Source organism: Apium graveolens, chromosome 5 (genome assembly GCF_009905375.1).
Source record: "Apium graveolens cultivar Ventura chromosome 5, ASM990537v1, whole genome shotgun sequence".
NCBI classification, from domain to species: domain Eukaryota; kingdom Viridiplantae; phylum Streptophyta; class Magnoliopsida; order Apiales; family Apiaceae; genus Apium; species Apium graveolens.
This window is the reverse complement of record NC_133651.1, coordinates 276,470,421-276,484,223: the sequence shown is the minus strand read 5'-3', so window position 1 is coordinate 276,484,223 and position 13,803 is coordinate 276,470,421. Positions and strand designations below refer to the sequence as shown.

Genomic DNA, 13,803 nt, shown 5'->3' with positions numbered 1-13,803 from the left:
ACTTAATCTGTGCCTATATACTGAACAACTACACAATCAAATAAGTAATCATATTCTATTACATTAAGGAATCATAAAACATATCCTTAATTTGGTTGCTACATGAATTAAAGTCCTTTACCGACTTGTATTCTGCAAATCCTTTCATTCTTCAAAATCTCCTGATCTTTAGCTGAAGTGACTAAATACTGATGTCATTTATCGATCAGCAACTGCTGATGACACATGCTGATTACGTCACCTTTTGCTAAACTCTGATATCAAATACTAATAATAAACTCTGATAGTTTATAAGCTGATATCATCGATTTCTTCCAACATTAAATATTATTATAACACCATTAGAAATGAAGATTAACAATTATGACTTGGAATTGCCAGATAACCTATTTGTATATGAATATAAAAGATTACATCCCCAAAAATCTTCCAACGATTCCTCAAACCAAACATCTACATGATCTAGCACATTAAACATAACGGTATGAAAGGGACCATTATAGACACTTTTATGAGCGGTACACCTAAGTCTGACCATCTTCTTTGTTAACTTCCAAGGTTACATCGACACAAAATAAGATGAGCTAAAAGGCTCAATAAGTAACTATAAAAAAATTCCAAATAATAAAACCTGATAGTAACTCAGAAGGCATAAGATTAAATCTCTAGTTTAAGGGTTCATGATCAAGATTCTGGAAGGATAAAGTGATTTGGTTGGATAGATCTTTTATAAGTAGGTTTCCGTCAAAATCTAAAAATCTGCAAGATCACTTTTACAAGGTACTCATTATGATTTATAAAAATAGTGCTTAAGATACATATATAATCTTAAATTTCATTTTCATAAATTCAACAATGTTCGAATATATTATCCATCTTTTAAACATAATACGGGTGATCAGCCCGCACTAACCTCCATTCCAATCATAAGATACCTAAGGCACTATATTGGCCTTTAATTTTAGATTAGCCCCGCTATTCTCTTATAAATATGGACTAGTCCCGCAACCTTTTACGCAAATATTAAATCTTTAAAAATTCAAGAAAAATCTTTATATTGGAAAAGTCAATGTATTTCTAAAACTTAATTCTATTTTAAAACATTTATCGACCTTTGAAATCATTTGTACTCTTTCAAGTTAAAAATTATTCTTAGTTTCATTTCAAGGATTCAATTATGGTAAACGAAAGTAAAGGAAATAAAATGTAAGCTGAAAAACAACTAAGGGTAAGCATATATATTAACAATGTATATAAGACAAAGCTATATCAACGTAGGGGTGTTAACAAGGCATATGTATTATAATTCGAAAGTGGTTATCAAAATAATTCGGGATAAATAATATATGAGAAAGGTTAATTTCATTTTAATCAAAATTTTAAATTTATTCAATTCACATTCATGATCACTATAAGAGAGGGCAGAGTTACTTTCTCAAATGCTTTCATTTTTCATAGGGATTACATGGATCATGTTACTTTTATCTAGAACCTCATTCCCTTTTCTATTTCGAGCATCCCCGCTTTCCAAATCTACATACAAATAATAAACCCTAATTAGGGACCTCATAGAAAAATGTTATTTCTCCGAACATATACTTTTCTACCCTTTCCCTTTAATATAACCCAACTCATATCCTGATATATATAAAACTCTATATATCTTATACCTTTATTTATTTTATACCGCTTCATTGCACATAAACAAGTAATCACATATATACTCTTATTTCTTAACGATTTACTTTCAACCGTTATTGTATAACCATACATGCACATTGTTAAGCAATACGCCAAAGCATTTTAATCCAACACTTTTATATTATTTTAAAATCCTGCCGAAAATCCGACATGACCTATTGATAAATACACGAACCCTTTAACCAAAATCAATCAACAATGATCAACAACCACAACTAGAAAAATCCTATTTTAACAACTGTCGCATAACTCATAATCAAGTACCAACTATTCACAACACATAAATATATAATTATCACTAACGAGCAAGCACACAATTATTTACCATACAAACACCGATTTAAAAATCCGTGACCGAAAACCGAATTTAGGAAAATGATTTTGTAAAATCTGAAAATTGAATAACTTTAACATGCATCGATATCATAAGTAATTAACTAAATAATCAAACCATCATACACCATATATAGATAACACAAACCAAATTATCCACAAACCGAGATTTAAATTCAATAAATCAGATTCTAGAATATCTGAAAATCATTATTCTATGTATGCAACTCAATTAAATCATTTAATTCAAAGTCACTGACTCATAAATTCTTATAGTTCAAATAACCGAACCAAAAATAGAAAAATCAGAAAATTTAAAATTTGAAATTTCTTCGAACATGACATGCAAGTACAAAAATGAATTTATATTGATTATTAGGGTCCAATTAATACATCACGGCTCACAACCGGCTCACCGGAGATCACCGCAGGTGGCGACAAAGTTTATCATCAAGAATTAACCACGAAACCAACAAATCCAATCAAGAATCCTGAAAATTGAATCAAAACCCGAAATAGGCTTTCAAAAAATCTCAAAGAAATAGACATGCACACATAAATAGTTGTAGAGGGATTAAAACCAAACATATACATGGTTTCAGATCAAAAAACGATCAAGAATCGAATGATATATGGATGAGAGAGAGTCTAGAGTGAGAGTGAGAAAAAGAGACTGAGAGAGAGCAACGGGGAAGAAAGAAAAGAGGGAGGAGGGATGAGCCCCTCAGTTTTATATACCCAGGGGCAGTTTTATAGTTTGCCCAAAAACAATTCAATTACCATTTTTTTGATAAAAAAAACAATGCTGACATGTAATTACAAATTAGATAATAAATAGGAAAATGAGTGTTTAAATCCGAAATTGGATTTTAAAATAAGAATCATGAAACTTTCTATCTCCGGATGTTTTTAAAATAATTTTTGAGTAAACGGTTTCTTGCTGCGAATTTTGCAAGATAACACAGGATAATAGAAATAACTTTCCAAAAATCGTTTTAAAATACCAAAGCATTAAAATAAATCCAACTCTTATTTTTTAAAAAGGCACTAGAACTATTCTAGAGATAATAAAATAAACTTATAATTTAAACATACTATGACGATTTTATAAAAATATTTAAAGGTCAATTAAACCTTATTTTTTACATAATAAATCATTTTAAAATATTTAAAAGTACATTGACTACAAAGTCGAGCATGTGCAATTCACATAACATATATTTACACATACCAAGTGAATAAATCTTACCTTTCACTAATTTTTGCATTTAATACAGTTTATACTTTTCTTTTTGGACATTAACGAGCACATAATAATCCAAATAACGAAACGACTTCCAACTCATTACTCAACTAATAATTTAGCCACATAAAATTATCACCTCACATATTCCTCTTATTTCCACATATATCAACTTTCCACCTTTTCTTTTATTAACACGTAATCCATTTTCTGAATATACGATATTTACGAGCCGCGTCTTTATTGGTGTTCCGACTCTAATTACAATCATATATCACATCATAGGTCAAATGTGACTCATAAAACTAGAATAATCTATTTTAAAATATTAACTCACTAACTCACATAAATTGCACAAAATCATAGAATTATTATTTTATTCACATATTTATTTCGTGAAAATTCCAGATGTTACATCCTTCCCCCTTAAAAGGATTCTGCCAAAATCGCACCTAAATAAATAAATGGGGATACTTTTCAAGCATTTCGCTTTCAAGTTCCCAGGTCGATTCCTCAACTCTAGGATTTCTCCACAACACTCTTACTAATGATACTATCTTATTTCTAAGCGTCTTCCCTTTACGATCCAATATCTGAATTGGTTGTTCTATATTAGATAGATCTTGTTGATTTTCCACGGGTTACAATTCTATCACATGACTAGAATCTGGATTATACTTCTTTATCAATGACACATGGAAGATATTATGAAGATGTTGCACCTGTGGTGGTAGAGCTAACTCATATGCAACTTTTCCAACTTGTTTTAATACTTTGAATGGTCCAATGTATCTTGTACTCAATTTTCTTTTCTTTCCAAATCTTGACAGACCTTTCCACGGGGATATCTTTAGTAACACTTTTTCTCTGGGTTGGAATTCCATATCCTTTTGATTCCAATCTGCATAATTTCTTTGTCGATCTCGAGCAGTGTTAGGCACAAAATACGCGCTAAAATTTACACAAGTATACGCGTTCACAAGTAATATAGAATGATTTCTAGTTCATTCCCACAGAGACTCAGACTAATTATTTTTTAATTAACACTCACTCACCAATGTATGATTACTTCTCAATGTCAAGACAATAACACTTAAGGTTGATTAACTAATTATTAACTACAATTAACTACGAGAATAAAACACTTAAATTATTACTTAAATTAACAATATTAAACACACATGAGATCATAACTTTATTACTACTTCATTCAATAATCATTGTTATTACCCTTAGCATGTAACGGTGATGATATTAATCGAACAACACAAAACTGATAAAAGCCAACTTTCGTTGTACTAGTAGCATTCTACCAAACATCCACAATTAAGATAGAAGTTGCATAGGCATCAATTATGTTGAGACCCTATATGTCTACAGAATTTGACAACATAACGATTTAAGCGCAGGTATTCATTATGATTACACAGGGCAAGTAAAATAGTTAGAGTTACCCGCTAATCATGCATACAATACATGAACCTATGCTAGCATAGAAAGTTCTAAATCTCAAGATTCACTGTCGCTTCACAAGAGATTAACAGGCTATCTTATATGTTCGCGACGCATATAAGACGAATAAGCACAACCTATACTAGATATCATACAATCATCACACACCAAGGTATTAAACAATTAACTAAAGAACTCCATAGTAAATCCGCTACGACCCCATGATCATGATTAGCCCATGATAGAACTCATCGTCACCATGGGTTCATATGAAAACATGATAAAATCACACAAGATAAACTAATAAAAATACTTAATAAAACCGGAGTAGTCACAAGAGTAAATAGGTTCAAAGTAAAGAAAACTAGCATCCACTGTTGCAAAGAATAAAAGAATCACAAGAAACGTATGCTTCCTCTTCTTCGTTGCGGTGTGTTAAAACGGTCTTCTTTTCTTCTCTCCTTGCTCCTTGCTTGATGAATACTTCGTCTGTGAAACGTCTCTGAAGATTACTTATATAGAGCCCACAAGAATCAGCCGTCTCAGAAGTCCATTAGAATAAGGATTATAAAAAATTAGAATTTAATTTGTCGACTCCGGGCGGCCGCCCCAGCTTCCCGGGCGGGCGCCCCAGCACTTTCTGGAAAAATCCTGCATTCTGCTCCTGATTTTGCTGCATTCTGCTCCTAACTTCCCACAACCAATTCCAAGTACTTTCCCAGGCTTATTATGATAAATTCTCCCAACATACGCAATTTATACCCAGTAATGCAAAAACACTAGAAAAACGCATCAAATACACAAAATACTTGATTTCAAAACATCAATTCAAGCCATTATAAGATGTTCTAAGTGGTATAAAATGCCACTTATCACACCCCCAAACTTAAATCGATGCTTGTCCTCAAGCGTCACAGACTAAAAAACAAAAATAAAAACATGCATGGATACAAACTACATGAAATGCAGCGATCCCCCTCGCAATGACTAAACCAACCAACTCATGACATCTCAACAAATGCAATTAGGTGACTAAAGATCAATCAAATCACGCAAGCTATCATACAACTAGAAGCGTGGTGTGTGCGAATGCTTAACAGATATGCTTCGAAACTAGATCAATTATCATGACTCAATTATCCTGAAGGCAATCACATGATTATATGAAGAATAAATTCTGGACACAAAATGACTTATAACACTTCAAGATCACTGGAGCTTATTACGGAATCATGCTTTTATTCAACCCAATAAACAAATGCTTATTTGATCATGCAATGAGTGAGGTCCACAAAAGACTTATGTAATGGCATCCATTTAGTGAGCGTTAGGTTAGCGGATCCCAGACTATAAAAGCCTTAGGTCACTAGGTACAAAGTCCCCTAAGAACTTAATAACTCGAATACCAAAGAGCTCACTCGTAATCAATTATGCATTAAACCATATATTTTTTTTTCGAATTTCTGAGCAAGTGCGTTTCGCTCCATCTTGCTCAACCCTAGACAACTCGCATAAAATACGAGCCGACTACTAGACAATTGATGCCTAGCCACGACTAGCAATGAATTTCAATTTTTACTCTAATTTAATCTTTTCATGCCTTTTATCATTAAGAGCCTATCATAAATTCTAAGCATAATCAATAGATTAACCTCAAAAACTATCAAACCATGACAACAATCTAGCCCTTAAGCATACTCTAAGACTTAGTGAAATTACAAGTGTTTCTAGCATGCTTGTCAACCTACAAGATTCAACATCACTCTAACATTATCACTACACTCGCAGCAATATCACAAATCAATCGGTAAAGTAATGCAAAAGGGATCATGGTATATGCATGAGCTAAATGACATGATACACAAAGCTATAAAAAAAACTATATGGAAAAAATATGCAACTATATGAACTAAATTATCATGAATATGCAACTACATGACACATACACAAATATGATCCTCAACTACCACACCCAAACTTAAAATCTTCACTGTCCCGAGTGAAGTTAGTAGAAAGGAACACAGGGTATACCTACTCATAGAAATCATCATCATCACCCTCAGAGGGTGGAGTGTTAGGAGGAGGATAAGCAGAGTCCTCACCAAAAATGGGCCACTGGATATCAGCTCCAAGGCCTCTGAAAGCAGTCCCAAGTGCTAAGTTGAGCTCCTGAACAAACCTACTTTTCGACTCGTACATCACATCCATCATCCTCGATAGCCTCCTATACTGAGCATCACCACCTCCCTGGGCCCTAAAAGAACGTGCCTCGTCATGAGCCTGAATGGGCCTAGCCATCGTAGTACCAGCTGCTGGACGTCCCCCTGGGAGACGATATCCCAAACCATGCTCCTCGGGCTCTTCACCCGTCCATTCCTGCATCGCGTTCAACGTCGATGAATCAATAGGAGCAGCCGACATCTGCAGCTGCTCATAAGAAGGCCAGTGGACTCCCACTGCCTTGCATAGCCTCGTGACAGTAGAGGCATAGGGAATGTTGCTTTGTATCCTCCCCCTCAAAAACTTCAAAATCCCTTGGTAGATGAACTCACCAAGGTCCACATAATACTCCTCATTCAAAATCCCCCATAACAACCTGGCTCTCTCAACTGTAACCTCATGTGCATGCGAAGAAGGAAAAATATTAGCACAAATAAAGGCATTCCATGCACGGGCATACCTGTTCATTGCAACAGCCGGAAAAGAACGATACTCGTTAGATCCCGTCTTAAACTTCCACACCGTGCCCGGCTGATAGAGAGTAGCAACAATCAAATCCAAATCAAAATCCTCGGGGGTCTTCTCATTTCAGTTCTCCTCCTCGGGCTTCCTTTCTCGCTGTCCAATAACACGGCGAATCACCTCGGGCTGGTAATGAACCGTAAGCCCCCTCACAACAATATACCCATTCTTCTCAGCCTTTGCGTTCGCATAAAACTCGTGAACCACACTCATCGGAACCGCCTCCGGCGACTCATAAAAAGAAATCCACCCTTTCTCAGCAATCATCGCCAATAACTCACCATCCCTCCCTAATGGCAAAAATCCCCTCTCCTTAAGAATCGGCTTAGTCAGAAGCCTTGTATACTCCTCCTCAGCAGCCCTGTCCACCATTCAGGGCCTTGAAGCAGTACCCCTAGAAGAATCAGCAGTAGGAACAATGCTATTGCTATCAATAGTTCGAGATCTCTTAGGGGCCATTGAATCTGAGAATAAGTGTTTGAGATTTGTGTTTTGTGTGTAGGAGAGAGTTTTTTTAAGTTGAAAGTATGTGGGAGATGTATACGGGAGGATGTGTGTATATATAGGGTAGTATTTAGGTTTAGAATTAGAGTAGGAGTGGGGTTTGTGGGAGAGAAATTGTGCGTTAGTGGTTTTATGGCTGTGGGCTTATATTTTTTTGTGTTTTTCTGTGTTTTTTTTATAAGGCCGAAAAAAAAATTCCAACAGAAGGGCTCCAGGCGGCCGCCCGGGATTTCCAGGCGGCCGCCCGGGCTTTCCAGGCAGGCGCCCCAGCTTCCAGGAGGCCGCCGGGATTGCCAGGCGGGCGCCCGGGGGGTCTCTGGAAAAAAAAATTATGCCCAATTTTTCTGATTTTTTTGGTTTTTTTGATAGAGTACCAACTTCTAAGGGTTCCTATAGTCTCAAATCTTGGGTTGCCTCCCAAGAAGCGCTTCTTTTACGTCATTAGCTTGACGTAGAGTAGCTTGATCAAGTTGATAATAAAATAGCACTAACCACTTCCCGGTTTGCCGTGTCCCCATAATAATGCTTCAACCTCTGACCATTAACCTTTAATGCTTGGCCCAGATCGTTCTCAAAAATCTCCACCGCTCCATGTGGAAACACAGTTTTGATGATAAATGGTCCAGACCACCTTGATTTCAATTTTCAAGGAAAAAGTCGGAGACGAGAGTTGAATAAAAAGAACTTGTTGCCCCCCACAAATGACTTAGGAGATAACTTCCTGTCGTGCCACCTTTTCACCTTTTCCTTGTACATTTTGTTGTTCTTTTACGCTTGCAGTCGAAATTCATCAAGTTCATTTAACTGAAGCATTCGCTTCTTCCCAGCTGCATCTAGATAAAGGTTTAACTTCTTTAAGGCCCAATACGCCTTATGCTCAAGCTCCGCAGGTAAATGACATCCCTTTTCATAGGCAAGTTGAAATGGGGATATCCCAAGTGGAGTCTTGTATGCTGTTCTATAAGCCCAAACAGCTTCATCGAGCTTCAAAGACCAATCTTTCCTTGAAGGACAAACAACTTTCTCTAGAATGCGCTTGATCTCTCTATTAGACACTTCAGCTTGACCATTAGTTTGTGGATGATATGCAGTAGCAATACGATGATTCACATTATAGCGCTGCATCATAGAAGTGAACTTACGGTTGCAGAAATGCGACCCCTCATCACTTATGATTACTCGTGTGTTCCAAACCTTGTGAATATCTACTTATGAAGAAAATTCAACACTACCTTAGCATAATTTATCGGTAGAGCTTTAACTTCTACCCATTTCAAGACATAATCGATTGGCAGCAAGATGTACTGATTATTGCAGGACGAGATAAATGGTCCCATAAAATTGATTCCCCAAACATCAAAGACCTCAACTTCAAGCATTATATTTAAAGGCATCTCATCCTTTCTAGTAAGATTCCCAACTCTTTGGCAATGATCACACCTTAAAATGAACTGATGTGCATCATTAAACAACGTAGGACAGAAAAAACCTGCTTGCAGAATACAAGCTGCTGTCTTTTCACCACCATAATGTCCACCATAAACTGTGGTATGGCAGTCTCATAATATCCCCTCCATCTCACAGAATGGGATACATCTCCTAATGATCTGGTCAGCTCCTTGTCTAAACAAATTCGGTTCATCCCACATGTACCACTTCACCTCATGCAAAAACTTCTTCTTTTAAGCTATATTCATATTAGGAGGCATTATATTGCTGACAAGATAGTTCACAATGTCTACGAACCATGGTTCTTCCTCCTGAACTGCGAACAACTGTTCATCCCAAAAAGATTCGTTGATCAATGGCTTATCATGTGAAGTCGAATCAGGATTCTCCAATCTAGAGAGATGGTCAGCTACTTGATTCTCAGTACCTTTCAATCCTTGATCTCTAACTCAAATTTCTGTAACAAAAGCACCCAACGAATAAGTCTAGGCTTCGAATCCTTCTTTGAGACCAGATAGCGAATGGCAGTGTGATCGGTGAACACTGTCACCTTTGTCCCAAGTAGATAAGATCAAAATTTTTCAAACCAAAAACTATATTTAAGAGCTCCTTCTCAGTAGTGGTATAGTTCAATTGATCTCCATTAAGTGTCTTACTTGCATAGTAGACCACATGAAAGATATTACTCTTGCGCTGCCCAAGAACTGCTCCCAATGCATAATCACTTGCATCACACATCATCTCAAAAGGTTCTGTCCAATCAGGTGCCGTTATAACCGGTGCAGGTATTAAACTCTTCTTGAAAGTCTCGAATGCTGCCTAGCATTCATCATCAAATTTGAAAGGCACATCTTTCTCGAGCAAGTTGCACAACGGTTTAGATATCTTAGAGAAGTCCTTGATGAAATACCGATAAAAACCCGCATGACCCAGGAAACTACGGATTCCTTTCACAGAAATAGGTGGTGGAAGATTTTTAATGACCCCCACCTTGGCCTTATCAACCTCAAGGCCTTTGCGAGAGACCTTATGCCCAAGAATGATGCTTTGCTGCACCATGAAGTGACATTTTTCCCAATTGAGCACCAAATTAGTCTCCACACACCTTTTGAGAACCGAACGAAGATTATTCAAACATTCATCAAACAAATATCCAAAGACGGAGAAGTCGTCCATGAACACTTCGACATTATTTCCAATCATATCAGAGAATATAGCCATCATGCATCTCTGAAAAGTGGCAGGTGCACCACATAAGCCAAACGAAACTCTATGAAAAGCAAATGTGCCAAAGGGACAAGTAAAAGTAGTCTTTTCTTGATCTTCGGGTGCAATGCAAATCTGATTGTAACCCGAATAGCCATCCAGAAGACAATAATACTCATGACCAACCAACCTGTCAAGAATCTGATCAATAAATTGAAGAGGGAAGTGATCCTTCCTTGTGGCTTTGTTCAACTTTCTGTAATCCATGCATACCCTCCATCCTGTGACTGTTCGAGTGGGGATGAGCTCGTTCTTCTCATTTGCTACCACGGTAATACCTCCTTTCTTAGGTATACATTGCACGGGGTTCACCCAAGAACTGTCATAAATAGGATATATAATTCCTGTATCCAGCCATTTTAGAATTTCTTTCTTCACCACTTCTTTCATGATAGGATTAAGTCTTCGCTGTTGCTCAACAGTCGGCTTACTACCTTCCTCTAGCAGAATTTTATGCATACAGTACGAAGGGTTGATCACTTTTATATCTGCTATAGTCCATCCAATGGTTGATTTGAATTCTCTCAAAATCCTCAAGAGCTTGTCCTCCTCACTACCTGAAAGGTCCGATGTAATAATAACAGGCAAAGTAGATGCATCACCTAAAAAGGCATACCTCAAGTGTTCAGGCAATGGTTTAAGCTCCAAAGTAGGTGCTTCCTTAATAGATGGTTTGAGGTTTCCCTCAGCATTCTTGAGATCAGTATTACCAAGAGATTCAAATGGCATGTCTAGCTTTCGCCTCCAAGGAGAAGCATTTAGATATTGTAGTTCCTCATTGCCTTCCTCATCTTCACTGTCAAATTCCCCCACTAAGGCTTTCTCTAAGGCATCAGACATTAGCACATGATCAAGTTCTGAAGTTACCACAAAATCAATCAAATTCACCTTTAAGCACTCCTCATCTTCTGTAGGGAATTTCATCACCTTGAATACATTGAATGTCACATCCTGATCCTGCACCCTCATAGTAAGTTTACCTTTCTGCACATCTATCAAGGTACAACCTGTAGCCAAGAAAGGTCTTCCCAAGATTATGGGAATCTTCTTATCTTCCTTGAAATCCAGAATGACAAAGTCTACAGGGAAGAAGAGCTTATCCACCTTTACTAACACGTCTTCCACGATTCCCTGTGGGTAAGTAATAGAACGATCAGCCAATTGTAGAGACATGTAGGTGGGCTTTGGATCAGGAAAATTCAGCTTTTTGAATATAGACAATGGCATCAGATTGATGCTTTCTCCCAAATTGCAAAGGCACTTGTCAAAAGACAACTTGCCAATGGTGCAAGGAATGGTGAAACTACCTGGATCTTTAAGCTTTGGAGGTAATTTTTGTTGCAGCACAACACTGCACTCTTCCGTTAGAGCAACGGTATCAAGGTCATCCAGTTTCATCTTCCTTGAAAGAATACTCTTCATGAATTTCGCATAACTAGGAATTTGCTCCAGAGCCTCGGCGAAAGGTATGTTGATGTGAAGTTTCTTGAACACCTCCAGAAACTTACCAAATTGCTTATCCAACTTTTGTTTTTGCAATCTCTTAGGAAAAGGTGGTGGAGGATAGAGCTGTTTCCCCCCTGTATTACCCTCAGGTAGAGTGTGTTCAACAGTAGTCTTCCTTGGTTCCGCCTCTTTTTCCTTTTGCTTCTCTTCTTCATCTACAACTTCAGCTTCTTCATCTTTTGCTTTTTCAGCATTAGCAACTTTTCCAGACCTTAAGGTAATAGCTTTGACTTGCTCTTTAGCTTCCTTCCTGCCTGGCACTTCAGTATCGCTGGGAAGTATGTCAGGTTGACGATTGAGCACAGCATTGGCTATTTGACTGATTTAATTTTCCAAGGTCTTGATAGAAACAGCCTAACTTTTGCACAACAACTTTAGCTCCTCGAAATCAGCACTAGAAGGTGGAGCAACACCTCCTTGTTGAGGATATGATTTCCTTTGAGCATATTGCTATGGTTGCGTGAATCCAGGTGGATTAAACTGTTTACTTACACCTCGCTGATATGGTTGCTAAATAGTATTCTGACTATTGCTCCAACTGAAATTGGGATAATTTATGTTATTAGGATGATAAGTAACTGGCACAGGCTGCTGTGGTCGCTGATAATTGCTCACATACTGAATAAATTCATTAACGAGAGAACATTGATCCGTAGCATGAGAGCCTGCGCAAAGCTCACAGACCATATCTATCTGATTGACTCCATAGTTGGCTAAAGAATCGACCTTCATAGACAGCGCTTGGAGCTACGCTGCAATAGCTGTGGCTGCATCAACTTCCAAAATACCTGATACCTTCCCAGGCATCATCCTTTGATTTGGGTTTTGATGCTCGTTTGCAGTCATAGTTTCAATAAGATTATAGCTTCGGTATAGCTTTTGGCCCACAAGGCGCCTCCAGCTGATGCGTCGAGCATGGGCCGAGATTGGGCCCCCAAACCATTGTAGAACCCAGTGATCACCATCCAGTCAGGCATACCATGATGTGGACACTTTCTCAACATATCTTTATAGCGCTCCCATGCATCACACATAAATTCTGTTGGTTGTTGCGCAAACTGAGTAAGAGCACTCCTCATAGCTGCAGTCTTGGCCATTGGAAAAAACTTCACCAGAAACTTTTGCTTAAGAACTTGCCAAGTAGTGATGGACCCAACTAGTTCAGAATGTAACCAGTCCTTAGCTTTATCCCCCAGAGAGAATGGGAAAAGCCTCAGCTTGATAGCCTCATCAGTAACACCATTATATTTGGAAGTTCTACAGATCTCGACAAAATTCCTGATATGCATGTTGGGGTCTTCAGTCGCAGCACCTCCGAAAGAAACAGAATTCTGCACCATCTGAATAGTGCCCGGCTTGATTTCAAAAGTATTAGCCTGAATAGCCGGATGAAGGATGCTTGACTGAATGTCATTAATTTTAGACCGAGAAAAGTCCATAAGAGCTGGATCTGCTGCTGGAACTATACGATCACCCATAATTATCGATTCTTTCTACTCACTATATTTATCCGAATCTTCAAAATCTATCTTCTCCGGAATATCAAGAACTTAGTATGTCTCCTCAATTGTATCTAAATTCCTCTTGCGAGTACGAGAAAGTTTTTG

General features: G+C 37.5%; 1 non-coding gene across 1 annotated transcript; it reads left to right on the top strand.

The window, feature by feature from the left end:
* Positions 1-13,171: 13,171 nt before the first annotated feature.
* LOC141662794 (small nucleolar RNA R71) lies at positions 13,172-13,278 on the top strand. The gene has a single exon (XR_012550889.1). It is a non-coding gene; the product is annotated as a small nucleolar RNA R71 (small nucleolar RNA).
* Positions 13,279-13,803: the final 525 nt, after the last annotated feature.